This window comes from Rana temporaria, chromosome 7, assembly GCF_905171775.1.
Source record: "Rana temporaria chromosome 7, aRanTem1.1, whole genome shotgun sequence".
Taxonomy (NCBI): domain Eukaryota; kingdom Metazoa; phylum Chordata; class Amphibia; order Anura; family Ranidae; genus Rana; species Rana temporaria.
The window spans coordinates 8,173,536-8,183,859 of record NC_053495.1 but is presented as its reverse complement, the minus strand read 5'-3'; the positions used below and the strand labels follow the sequence as shown (position 1 = coordinate 8,183,859).

The 10,324-nt window shown below is 46.3% G+C and overlaps 1 protein-coding gene across 11 annotated transcripts in view; it reads left to right on the top strand.

Moving 5' to 3' along the window:
• The first annotated feature begins 2,773 nt into the window (after positions 1-2,773).
• ATP2B2 (ATPase plasma membrane Ca2+ transporting 2) overlaps positions 2,774-10,324 on the top strand; it is a 226,662-nt gene continuing 219,111 nt past the window's right edge. For 3 of the 11 annotated variants that reach the window (XR_005750531.1, XM_040358825.1, XM_040358824.1), the window contains exon 1: positions 2,774-2,973. The gene's annotated coding sequence lies outside the window, so the exon portion shown is untranslated. The remainder of the gene's footprint in view (positions 2,974-10,324) is intronic. The other 8 variants (XM_040358831.1, XM_040358830.1, XM_040358828.1 and 5 more) reach the window with 3 other exon arrangements.

Here is a 10,324-nt window from a genome sequence, read left to right as displayed (position 1 = left end):
GAGGGTATAGGAGCCCGGACACTGATCAGAGGGGGGCACAGAGGGTATGGGAGCCTGTCTGCAACATCATTTGTATACTCAGCTGAGTCACTGCTGAGTTATCACAGGAGACCAATCACAGGAATGCCAACTAAATGGGCAGCAGATCATTCATTGTATAGGGATGACGTTCGCTATATTGTGTCTGTATGGACCTGTTCAGATCTGTGCATGTAATGATTGGCACACCTCTCTCCTAAAACTGTCCTCCTCCTGTCCCCTAGGTCCAATGTATGTGCATTGCCTGCTGCCAGTCCTGATAGTGTGTACCTTACATGCTGCCAGTCCTGATAGTGTGTGCCTTACATGCCTCCAGTCCTGATAGTGTGTGCCTTACATGCTGCCAGTCCTGATAGTGTGTACCTTACATGCTGCCAGTCCTGATAGTGTGTGCCTTACATGCTGCCAGTCCTGATAGTGTGTGCCTTACATGCCTCCAGTCCTGATAGTGTGTGCCTTACATGCTGCCAGTCCTGATAGTGTGTGCCTTACATGCTGCCAGTCCTGATAGTGTGTGCCTTACATGCTGCCAGTCCTGATAGTGTGTGCCTTACATGCTGCCAGTCCTGATAGTGTGTGCCTTACATGCTGCCTTACATGCTGCCAGTCCTGTTAGTGTGTGCTTTACATGCTGCCAGTCCTGTTAGTGTGTGCTTTACATGCTGCCAGTCCTGATAGTGTGTGCCTTACATGCTGCCAGTCCTGTTAGTGTGTGCTTTACATGCTGCCAGTCCTGATAGTGTGTGTCTTACATGCCCCCAGTCCTGATAGTGTGTGCTTTACATGCTGCCAGTCCTCACATTGCATGCTGCCAGTCCTGGTTGTTGGTGCTTTGCATGCTGCCAGTCCTGGTTGTGTGTGCTTTGCATGCTGCCAGTCCTCACATTGCATGCTGCCAGTCCTGATTGTGTGTGCTTTGCATGCTGCCAGTCCTGGTTGTGTGTGCTTTGCATGCTGCCAGTCCTCACATTGCATGCTGCCAGTCCTGGTTGTGTGTGCTTTGCATGCTGCCAGTCCTGGTTGTGTGTGCTTTGCATGCTGCCAGTCCTGATTGTGTGTGCTTTGCATGCAGCCAGTCCTGGTTGTGTGTGCTTTGCATGCAGCCAGTCCTGGTTGTGTGTGCTTTGCATGCTACCAGTCCTGGTTGTGTGTGTGCTTTGCATGCTGCCAGTCCTGGTTGTGTGTGGGCTTTGCATGCTGCCAGTCCTGATTGTGTGTGCTTTGCATGCTGCCAGTCCTCACATTGCATGCTGCCAGTCCTCACATTGCATGCTGCCAGTCCTGGTTGTGTGTGCTTTGTATGCTGCCAGTCCTGACTGTGTGTGCTTTGCATGCTGCCAGTCCTGGTTGTGTGTGCTTTGCATGCTGCCAGTCCTCACATTGCATGCTGCCAGTCCTGATTGTGTGTGCTTTGCATGCTGCCAGTCCTGGTTGTGTGTGCTTTGCATGCTGCCAGTCCTGGTTGTGTGTGTGCTTTGCATGCTGCCAGTCCTGGTTGTGTGTGTGCTTTGCATGCTGCCAGTCCTCACATTGCATGCTGCCAGTCCTGATTGTGTGTGCTTTGCATGCTGCCAGTCCTGGCTGTGTGTGCTTTGCATGCTGCCAGTCCTGGTTGTGTGTGTGCTTTGCATGCTGCCAGTCCTGGTTGTGTGTGCTTTGCATGCTGCCAGTCCTGATTGTGTGTGCTTTGCATGCTACCAGTCCTGGTTGTGTGTGTGCTTTGCATGCTGCCAGTCCTGGTTGTGTGTGTGCTTTGCATGCTGCCAGTCCTGATTGTGTGTGCTTTGCATGCTGCCAGTCCTCACATTGCATGCTGCCAGTCCTCACATTGCATGCTGCCAGTCCTGGTTGTGTGTGCTTTGTATGCTGCCAGTCCTGACTGTGTGTGCTTTGCATGCTGCCAGTCCTGGTTGTGTGTGCTTTGTATGCTGCCAGTCCTGATGGTGTGTGCTTTGCATGCTGCCAGTCCTGGTTGTGTGTGCTTTGCATGCTGCCAGTCCTCACATTGCATGCTGCCAGTCCTGATGGTGTGAGCTTTGCATGCTGCCAGTCCTGGTTGTGTGTGCTTTGCATGCTGCCAGTCCTCACATTGCATGCTGCCAGTCCTGATTGTGTGTGCTTTGCATGCTGCCAGTCCTGATTGTGTGTGCTTTGCATGCTGCCAGTCCTGGTTGTGTGTGCTTTGTATGCTGCCAGTCCTGACTGTGTGTGCTTTGCATGCTGCCAGTCCTGGTTGTGTGTGCTTTGTATGCTGCCAGTCCTGATGGTGTGTGCTTTGCATGCTGCCAGTCCTGGTTGTGTGTGCTTTGCATGCTGCCAGTCCTCACATTGCATGCTGCCAGTCCTGATGGTGTGAGCTTTGCATGCTGCCAGTCCTGGTTGTGTGTGCTTTGCATGCTGCCAGTCCTCACATTGCATGCTGCCAGTCCTGATTGTGTGTGCTTTGCATGCTGCCAGTCCTGATTGTGTGTGCTTTGCATGCTGCCAGTCCTGGTTGTGTGTGCTTTGTATGCTGCCAGTCCTGATTGTGTGTGCTTTGCATGCTGCCAGTCCTCACATTGCATGCTGCCAGTCCTCACATTGCATGCTGCCAGTCCTGGTTGTGTGTACATTGCATGCTGCCAGTCCTGGTTGTGCCCCCAGGGCAGTGTTTTAGGCACCAATGACAGAACAATGCTTCTTCATTCCTTGCCAGAGTTGCCATCCTGCTCCCTCCTCTCTGTGCAGCCAGTAAACATCCTCCTGTGCATCCCCTGTGATCACTGCACCAGTGGGATGCTGTGCCTCTCCCCCCCCTACCTGCTTGGTGAGATGGTACAGTCTGCAGAGAGGCTCCTGTAATGTATCCAGCCTGATCAATGTGCTCCAGATGCTGGAGAGGGATGCCTCTGCTCCTGTGAAGAAGTCATTCTGTGGATTTGTGATGAGATCTGAGTAAGTATCTCCATTTGTAGCACAGAGGAGAGCACACCTCCCTTCTCCTTCTTCTTCTTCCCTTCTCTCTCCTTCTTCCATCCTCCCATCAGCCTATTGCACTGAGCTTGCTGTAGGTGACTCTCCCCCCCTATAGGCAGTCATAGGGCCCTGGGCCCCTCCAGGTGCCCCCCCCTCCCCCCTCTCACCTTGGATTGGATGCTGTATTGATGGAAAGGATGGAGTCAGTGAGTCCAGCTGGAGGACCTTTTGGCTGATGATGAGGACTGAAGGCTGTGATTGATGGTCAGCCTGCATTGTGCCGCATTCAGGACAGATCCCATGTAAGTCACACTGGATCCAGGAGAAGGTGAGCCTGGAATCTTCCTTCGTATCCAGGGAAGGTCATTAGCAGGACTTCCCATCCATGATTCCCGGCTAATCCCAGGATTATTACAATGTCAGGAGATAGGGGTGCCAGGGGGGGAGGGGGGGGGGGGGTCATTTGTAAATTGGGGCTCAGATGTGACATTGTATCATCATCAGAGAGCCGACATCTTCCCATCCTACAGGTCTTACAGGCCACTTCCAATAGGACATATATGATGGATACATTGTAGCTGGGCTGTATAGATGTATACATTGTATCTGGGCTGTATAGATATATACATTGTATCTGTCCTGTATACATTATATCTGGGCTGTATACATTATATCTGGGCTGTATACATTGTATCTGGGCTGTGTAGATGAATACATTGTATCTGGGCTGTATACATTATATCTGGGCTGTATACATTGTATCTGTCCTGTATACATTTTATCTGGGCTGTATAGATGAATACATTGTATCTGGGCTGTATACATTGTATCTGTCCTGTATATATTGTATCTGGGCTGTATAGATGTATACATTGTATCTGGGCTGTATACATTGTATCTGTCCTGTATATATTGTATCTGGGCTGTATACATTGTATTTGGGCTGTATAGATGGATACATTATATCTGTCCTGTATACATTGTATCTGTCCTGTATATATTGTATCTGGGCTGTATACATTGTATCTGTCCTGTATAGATGGATACATTATATCTGGGCTGTATACATTGTATTTGTCCTGTATAGATGTATACATTGCATCCATGTTCAGTACATTGTTGCCTAGTTCTAAAGATGTATAGGCTGTATTTGTGATATATAGATGTATACATTGTATTTGTGTTCTATAAGAATTTATATTGTATTTGTGTTGTATAGATACATACACCCTATCTATGATATATACAATCTGTTCTGTATAGATGTATACAATGTATCTATGATGTATACAATGTATCTGTTCTGTATAGATGTATACAATGTATCTATGATATATACATTGTATCTGTTCTGTATAGGTGTATACAATGTATCTATGATATATACATTGTATCTGTTCTGTATAGGTGTATACAATGTATCTATGATGTATACAATGTATCTGTTGTGTATAGATGTATACACCCTACCTATGATGCAATCACTGTCTCTATATATATATAGAATATAATGATATTTTCAGGCTCAGACAAGCAGGTGACACACAATGTCAGATTTCAGGGCTTTTCCTGCAGTGCTTCTCTGCGGCAAATTGCCATTTCCATAGTCGGGATTGGGAGCTGCAGCCCAAGGTGACATTGTGCAGAAATGGGGCATCGCCGATCCACATCGCGTGGGACTTGGTGGGAAGATTGTTTGTCCTGTATATAGCGCAGATTGACGCCTTTCTAGTTCTATTAGGGATTCAGTTCACAGCTGGAAAGTCTGATTCCAGCTGCTGCAACCTCGGACTTGTGTGTGTAGGTAGGTCCTCCTGCAGGGTGGTGCATGATATATGTTGTAGGTAGGTCCTCCTGCAGAGTTTTTTTATGTGGGTCCCATTGCAGAGCATTGCACCATATGTGTAGTGTAGTGTAGTGTGTGTAGACAGGTCCTCTTGCCTGGGATTGTACACTAGATTTTGTATGTAGGTCCCCTTGCAGAGGATTGCACCATATGTGTAGTGTAGACAGGTCCTCTTGCAAGGGGTTGTACGGTATATGTTGTAGGTAGGTCCTCCTGCAGGGTATTGTATATATGTTGTAGGTAGGTCCTCCTGTAGAGGATGGTACAATATATTTTGTAGGTAGGTCCTTCTGCAGGAGATTGTACAATATATGTTGTAGGTAGGTCCTCCTGTAGGGGATTGTATATATGTTGTAGGTAGGTCCTCCTGCAGGGGATTGTATATATGTTGTAGGTAGGTCCCCCTGCAGGGTGTTGTACAGTATATGTTGTAGGTAGGTCCCCCTGCAGGGTGTTGTACAGTATATGTTGTAGGTAGGTCCTCCTGCAGGGGATTGTATATATGTTGTAGGTAGGTCCTCCTGCAGGGGATTGTATATATGTTGTAGGTAGGTCCTCCTGCAGGGGATTGTATATATGTTATAGGTAGGTCCTCCTGCAGGATGTTGTATGATATATGTTCCAGGTAGGTCCTCCTGCAGGGGATTGTACAATATATGTTGTAGGTAGGTCCACCTGCAGAGGTTTGTATGTGGGTCCCCTTGCAGAGCATTGCACCATATGTGTAGTGTAGTGTGTGAAGACAGGTCCTCCTGCCAGGGATTGTATGTGGATCCCCTTGCAGAGGATTGCACCATAAGTGTTGTGTAGACAGGTCCTCTTGCAAGGGGTTGTACAATATATGTGGTAGGTAGGTCCTCTTGCAGAGGTTTGCATGATACATGTTGTAGGTAGATCCCCTTGCAGAGCATTGCACCAAATGTGTTGTTTAGTGTGTATAGACAGGTCCTCTTGCGAGGGATTGTATGATATATAATGTATGTAGGTCCCCCTACAGGGTATTATGCCATGGATATTGTATGTAGGACCTGTGGGGGATTGTGTGATATATGTTGTAGGTAGGTCTTCCTGCAGAGTATCCCACAATCTGTGTTGTGTGGTGTGTGTAGACAGGTCCTCCTGCAGAGTATCGCACAGTCGGTGTTGTGTGGTGTGTGTAGACAGGTCCTCCTGCAGAGTATCGCACAGTCGGTGTTGTGTGGTGTATGTAGACAGGTCCTCCTGCAGAGTATCGCACAGTCGGTGTTGTGTGGTGTGTGTGTAGACAGGTCCTCCTGCAGAGTATCGCACAGCCGGTGTTGTGTGGTGTGTGTAGACAGGTCCTCCTGCAGAGTATCGCACAATCTGCGTTGTGTAGTGTGTGTAGACAGGTCCTCCTGCAGAGTATCACACAGTCGGTGTTGTGTGGTGTATGTAGACAGGTCCTCCTGCAGAGTATCGCACAGTCGGTGTTGTGTGGTGTGTGTAGACAGGTCCTCCTGCAGAGTATCGCACAGTCAGTGTTGTGTGGTGTGTGTAGACAGGTCCTCCTGCAGAGTATTGCACAATCTGTGTTGTGTGGTGTGTGTAGACAGGTCCTCCTGCAGAGTATCGCACAGTCGGTGTTGTGTGGTGTGTGTGTAGACAGGTCCTCCTGCAGAGTATCGCACAGCCGGTGTTGTGTGGTGTGTGTAGACAGGTCCTCCTGCAGAGTATCGCACAATCTGTGTTGTGTGGTGTGTGTAGACAGGTCCTCCTGCAGAGTATCGCACAGTCGGTGTTGTGTGGTGTGTGTAGACAGGTCCTCCTGCAGAGTATCGCACAATCTGTGTTGTGTGGTGTGTGTAGACAGGTCCTCCTGCAGAGTATCGCACAGTCGGTGTTGTGTGGTGTGTGTAGACAGGTCCTCCTGCAGAGTATCGCACAATCTGTGTTGTGTGGTGTGTGTAGACAGGTCCTCCTGCAGAGTATCGCACAATCGGTGTTGTGTGGTGTGTGTAGACAGGTCCTCCTGCAGAGTATCGCACAGTCGGTGTTGTGTGGTGTGTGTAGACAGGTCCTCCTGCAGAGTATCGCACAATCTGTGTTGTGTAGTGTGTGTGTAGACAGGTCCTCCTGCAGAGTATCGCACAGTCGGCGTTGTGTGGTGTGTGTAGACAGGTCCTCCTGCAGAGTATCGCACAGTCGGCGTTGTGTGGTGTGTGTAGACAGGTCCTCCTGCAGAGTATCGCACAGTCGGTGTTGTGTGGTGTGTGTAGACAGGTCCTCCTGCAGAGGGTTGTATGATTTGTCCCACATTAGTAGAGAAGGTCGTTCTTATTGTAGGAAGCACAAGGTCAGCGCAGTCGGCTTCTCCTGAGATCAGCTCAGCTCTGCTTTATAGAAAATTATTATTATTATTATTCTCAGTACGGCTGGTATGGGGGGGACGGGGGGACAGGGGGGCGGTGAGACAGGGGGACGGCAAATTTTTCTTCATTTTTTTAGTAATTATGATAGATGAACACTTCCGCCATCCTTTCATTTACCATCTAATACCCATCTGCCCCATAATTCAGGGGACCCCCCCCCCCCCATCTGTCCCATAATTCAGGGGACCCCCCCCATCTGCCCCATAATTCAGGGGACCTCCTCCCATCTGCCCCATTATTCAGGGGACCCCCCCATCTGCCCCATAATTCAGGGGACCCCCCCATCTGCCCCATAATTCAGGGGACCCCCCCATATCTGCCCCATAATTCAGGGGACCCCCCCCCACCTGCCCCATAATTCAGGGGACCCCCCATATCTGCCCCATAATTCAGGGAACCCCCCCATCTGCCCCATAATTCAGGGGACCCCCCATCTGCCCCATAATTCAGGGGACCTCCTCCCATCTGCCCCATTATTCAGGGGACCCCCCCATCTGCCCCATAATTCAGGGGACCCCCCCATCTGCCCCATAATTCAGGGGACCCCCCCATATCTGCCCCATAATTCAGGGGACCCCCCCCCCACCTGCCCCATAATTCAGGGGACCCCCCATATCTGCCCCATAATTCAGGGAACCCCCCCATCTGCCCCATAATTCAGGGGACCCCCCATCTGCCCCATAATTCAGGGGACCTCCTCCCATCTGCCCCATAATTCAGGGGACCCCCCCATCTGCCACATAATTCAGGGGACCCCCCATCTGCCCCATAATTCAGGGGACCCCCCCATCTGCCCCATAATTCAGGGGACCCCCCATCTGCCCCATAATTCAGGGGACCCCCCATATCTGCCCCATAATTCAGGGGACCCCCCATCTGCCCCATAATTCAGGGGACCCCCCCATCTGCCCCATAATCCAGGGGACCCCCCCATCTGCCCCATAATTCAGGGGACCCCCCCCCACCATCTGCCCCATAATTTTAGGGGACCCCCCCATCTGCCCCATAATTCAGGGGACCCCCCCCGGTACCCCTTCTTCTTCGGTTGCTTCTCAGTACACTTATGTTGCATCACTTGTTTGCTGATGGATTGCAAGCTCCTGTGATCACTCTGGATGTCATAATGTACATTGCCATGGAGAGTCCTTGTGTAATATGTCGCGGAGTCTTATGGTATTCCCAGGCAGTTGGCAAATAACCCAGCAATGCCCCCTCCCCCCCCATGGGTTAAAAGGGCGTCCGCTGCTGGACATTCCCAGTATGGGGACCGCCGACCCCCCCCCCCCCTGTACCGGGGACCGCCAACCCCCCCCTCCTCTTCCAGAGTCTCTGCGGCAAAGTGGAGTGAGTAGTGATCTCAGCGTGATGTATGACACAGGTGACCCCGCCGCACACATCTGTAGGGTGACACGTCTGACGCCCGTATCCCATCGCCAAAGAAATGGGCGGCTGTGCCAATCCCTTCCCCAAAAAAAATAAATGGAAGGAGAGCGATGTCCATCCCGGCCCCCTTACATTATTGATCGCTGCGGAGTGAGCCGTGCCGCTTATCGGTGACATCTGCCTGAATTTCACACTTCAAGGCCATTCACTTCCTTCTTTTTATACACAAACATGAATATTTCACCATGTGACCGCATTAAAAATTCAACATATGTGCAACACAAAACCAAGCGAGCCCCCCCATTCTAGAAACTTCCCATCGCTGCTGTCAGATGCATAAAAATAATCAATTGCAATCTAGAAAATGATTTTCTGTACCAACTGTGCAAAAATAAGATACATTATATCTATGGGGATTTCTTTTGCATCTGCAAAAATAAGATACATTATATCTTTTTTTTTTGTAAGTGCAAAAATAAGATACATTATAGCTAAGTTTTTCCATGCGCAAAAATAAAATACAGTATATCTGTTTTTTTTGCATGTGCAAAAATAAGATATATTTTATTTATTTTTTCCATGTGCAAAAATAAGATACAGTCTATGTTTTTTTTTTCATGCCAAAAAATAAGATACATTATATATTTTTTTCCATGTACAAAGAAAAGATACAATTTTATCAATTTTTTTTTTATATTTTAATTTTTTTTTTTGCACGTAAAAAAGTAGGATACATTATTTATGTTTTTTTCATGTGCAAAAATAAGATACAGTATTTCTACATTTTTTTTTTATTTATTGCATGTGCAAAAATAAGATACATTTTTGTTTTCATGTGCAAAAATAAGATACATTTTATTTATTTTTTCCATGTGCAAAAATAAGATACAGTCTGTGTTTTTTTTTTTTTTTTGCATGTGCAAAAATAAGATACATTATATATTTTTTTTCCATGTACAAAGAAAAGATACAATTTTATCAATTTTTTTTTCTATTTTTTTTTTGTTGCACGTGCAAAAGTAGGATACATTATCTATGTTTTTTATGTGCAAAAATAAGATACAATCTATGGTTTTTTTTTTGCATGTGCAAAAATAAGATACATTATATATATTTTTTCCATGTTCAAAGAAAAGATACAATTTTATCAATTTTTTTTTTTATATATTTTTTTTTTTTTGCACGTGCAAAAGTAGGATACATTATCTATGTTTTTTTATGTGCAAAAATAAGATACAGTATTTATTTTTTTGCATGTGCAAAATTAAGATATATTATAGCTATGTTTTATTGGATGTGCAAAAATAAGATACAGTCTATGTTTTTTTTTTTGCATGTGCAAAAATAAGATACATTATATATATTTTTCCATGTACAAAGAAAAGATACAATTTTATAAAAAAGACAATTTTTATATATATATATATATATATATATATATATATATATATATATATATATATATTTTTGCACGTGCAAATGTAGGATACATTATCTATGTTTTTTTATGTGCAAAAAAAATATACATTATATCTATGTTTTTTTTTTTGCATGTGCAAAAGTAGGATACATTATCAATGTTTTTTTTATGTGCAAAAATAAGATACAGTATTTCTATGTTTTTTTTTGCATGTGCAAAAATAAGATACAGTATTTCTTTTTTTGCATGTGCAAAATTAAGATATATTATAGCTATGTTTTTTCCATGTGC